Source organism: Panthera onca, chromosome D3 (assembly GCF_046562875.1).
Source record: "Panthera onca isolate mPanOnc1 chromosome D3, mPanOnc1 haplotype 2, whole genome shotgun sequence".
NCBI lineage: Eukaryota > Metazoa > Chordata > Mammalia > Carnivora > Felidae > Panthera > Panthera onca.
In genome coordinates this window covers 5,924,653-5,928,546 of record NC_138350.1, presented here as the reverse complement: position 1 = coordinate 5,928,546, position 3,894 = coordinate 5,924,653, and positions in this window count along the sequence as shown.

Genomic DNA, 3,894 nt, shown 5'->3' with positions numbered 1-3,894 from the left:
CCGTGTGATGCATCTGAGGCTGAAAAATCAGAGCGCGACGCTTGTCTCATCACGGGTTCTGGTGTGCGTGCTAAATTGCAACAAAAGAAGAAGGGACTCTCTAGTTGTGCCACAGATTACCTTTGTGATCTTGGACAAACTGCTTCAGTTTATTGGGCTTGTTGCACTTTTTCATGAAAAACGAGCTAATCATTAGACTGATTTAGATTACTCTGTTGCGGCTTTCGGTGGTTTCTCTAGTTCAATGACTCATTCATTCAATAACATTTATTTACTCCGTTCAATGTGCCTGGTACAGGTCCAGAACTTGAGGATGAAGAGTGAGTAAAATAGAGAAGCTCCTGCTCTAGTGGAGCCTCTATGGGCTAACAAAAGAAACAAAAAAAATAACCCTAAATGGCCCCGCCCTTGGAGGTAGATGTTGATGAGGATTCCTCGTTTTTTAAAAATATGTGAAATAAAAACAAAGTTATAGATATGTAACGATTTACTTTGACAGAATCTGTGAGAATCAGTGAATGCAGCAATTTACATTTGAACTGAACCATTGTTAGAAAGGCAGAATTGATGGCGAGATTATGGCGGATGGATTTAAGATCATCCTCCTTGGAAGAAATCACATGTGAAATGCAAAGAATGGAGCAAGAGGAGACAAGTACAATTAGGTCCGGATTCACAGACCAAGTTAAGGTTCCTCTCTTTCCACTCCCAAAATTGGGAAGTCATTTCAACATTTTAAACAGGTAGTGTGTTTGTGACCTGCAGATTTTCATTAAAAATTGTTTTTTTAATGTTTATTCTTGAGAGAGAGTGAACGGAGAAGGGGCAGAGAGACAGGATCCAAAGCGGGCTCCCCACTAATAGCAGAGAGCCTGATGTGGAAGTCAAACGCATGAAGCATAAGATCATGACCTGAGCCAAAGTTGGAGGCTTAACTTACTGAGCCACCCAGTCACACTGAAAATTTTCATTTTGATAAGATGGTCTTGACTGCATGGTAGAAAAAGGATCAAAGCTCCAGCAAAAGTAAAATACTGAGTCTAGCAGATAGATTGATAGATTTTTGTAGTGGGGTAGTGTCAATAGTGGTGGAGAATTGATGTTTAGAAGTAGAAAATGTTAAAGTTTATTTGAGAGGGGGGGAGGGAGGGAGTGGAGGGAGGAGAGAGAGAGAGAGAGAGAGAGAGAGTGTGTGTGTGAGTGTGTGTGTGTGTGTGTGTGTGTGTGTGTGTGTGTGTGTGTCAGTGGGGGAGGGGCAGAGAGAGGAAGAGAGAATCCCAAGCAGGCTTCACATAGTCAGCACAGAGCAGGATGTGGGGCTTGAACTCACAAATTGTGAGATAATGACCTGAACCAAGAAATCAAGTCAGATGCTTAACCAATGGAGCTACCCAGGTGCCCCAGAAGTAGAAAATATTTAGAACATAAAATTAAAGCATCAGAAGTAATTGAAAGGTTGGATACAGGGAATGAGAGAAAAGGGTTCATGAATAGTTCTCAGGATTGACTCAAGAAACTGGTTGAGTAAGTAATTGATCATTTGAGATAGCAATGGATTCCGACCAGGTTTAATAGCAATAAAGGAAGGTATGTGGTACCTTGAGGCAATTTTATTCTCAGAGGCCATAGAGAAGCAACTGGATTGGTGAAGGAAATTTTTCAAGCATTTTGGTTACACATTCTTATATTGAAGGTAAAATTTGAGCCCCAGTGGAAGAGCAGCTGAATTTTTGAGTAAAGTTCCAAGAAAAAAGTCCGAACTAGAGGATACCACTTGGCTGGCCCACATTTTCAAGGACAGTAAATATAACTGTGGTAAAGGATGAGATTGCTTAAGGAAGAATACAGTGAGAAGAGTCTACGAGTCTTGGGAGACTCGAAGGACTGGGACTGAGGATGAGACTACAGAAATTGCTGAATGGCTAGAGTGAGAGAACTAGGAGTGGGTCCAATGGAAATTATATAGATCCTAAAGATTTTTAAGAAATATGTTTTTTAAATGTTTATTTAGAGACAGCTTGAGCAGGGGAGGGGCAGAGAGAGACACACACAGAATCCAAAGCAGGCTCCAGGCTCTGAGCTGTCAGCACAGAGCCCAACATGCGACTTGAACCCACAAACTGCCGGATCATGACCTGAGCTGAAGTCAGACGCTTAACTGAGCCACTCAGGCGCCCCTTAAAGATTTAAAGTAAACTCTACACCCAGCATGGAATCAAGTTGCATGCTCTACGGACTGAGCCAGACAGGTGTCCCTAGAAATTGTATTTAAGTATACACTTCAATCATCATTTGACTTATGAAACTTTAGCTTGGAATGATATATAAAACTTGTTTCCATCTCCTTGAACCGATTTACTTCTTCAATGGTACTTTTTTTTTTTTTTAATGAAACTGCTTTTTTAAAAAAAAAAAAAAAAAGCTTATTTTGAGAGGGAGAGATAGTGTACACAGGAAAGGGGCAGAGAGAGAGGAAGAGAGAATCCCTAGCAGGCTTTGCACTGCCAGCGCAGAGCTTGATGCCCGGCTTCAACGCACACAAACTGTGAGATCACGACCTGAGCTTAAGTTGGACACAACTGACTGAGCCACCCAGGCAGGTACCCCTCCCCATGCTTTTTTAAAGGTATGTTATTTTGAGAGTGTGAGGGACCACATGTGCACAGGGGAAGGGCAGAGGGTGACAGAGAATCTTCAGCAGGCTCCAGGCCCAGCATGGAGCCCTCAGCGACAAGGGGTTACATCCCCCCAACTGTGAAATCATGACCTGAGTGGAAATCAAATCGGATGCTTCATCGACTGAGCCACCCAGGAACCCCAGTACTTAAGCCTTCTAAGCTTAACGTAATAAAAATCCAGCACTACCCAAGTTGGAAACCTCATCTCTGAATTTGCCTTTTCTTCAACACCCACACACAATTACAAAGTCCTATTCTAACTTCCAAGTTACCCTAAAGCCAATTGCTCTCACACTGTTCATCGTATCTAGCCCCAAACATTAGTGTAGTCTTTCACTCTTAGCGCCCTGCCTAGCTACCACTTCTTTAAAGTTTCTCCTGGACACAAACCTATGTTCCTGCTGCTGACAAGGATAAACCCCAACATATCCATCTTTGAGGATATGAAACTAAGCAGAGGAACAGCCACTGAAAAGGGGGGGGGGGGTAACACAAGGTTAACACATAACAAAACCATTAAGTAAGTCTCCCCTATAACTTCATTCACAATTGGATGTTCCCACTCCCCTTCCAGGACTCCATCAATTACTTATTCAAGTTTCATAATGCGACTTAAAAATTATCTACATGCCTCCCTCTAGATCTGCATTGTCCAATATGGTTGTCTCTGGCTACATGGGACTGGCTATTGATAACTAAGTACGTCTAGTAAAAATTGCGATGTGTTAAAATATACACTCGTTTTTAAAAATATGTAAAATCTCAACTAAAGTTACATATTACCTGTTGGGATAGACTAGTTCTATTTGTTTAAATTTGGTTACAACTTTTAAATTACTGCTCTAGATGAGGGCAGGCTGGATCCTATCACTCATAATGTATGGCCAGCTCCTAAAATAATATAGAAAAACACAGGACACAGTGTATGCTTTAGTATCCACACTGCCTTCTGTAAGCCCATGAAAACTTCTAACGACGTTGATTTGAGAAAATACAGCTGACTTGAATTTGTGGGGACTCCAGAACGAAAAAACAAAAACCATGGTACCATTCCCCCAAAAACCTGTCACTCAAGCATCAAGAGCCATTTCTTCATAAAATAATTGTGCTCTGGAAAAGCTAAGCCCTTTACCAATGTATATGAAAAATCTTACAACTACACATTCATCACAAAAACATGCCCAATAAGCAAGTTGACCAGAGTTATGAACTCATT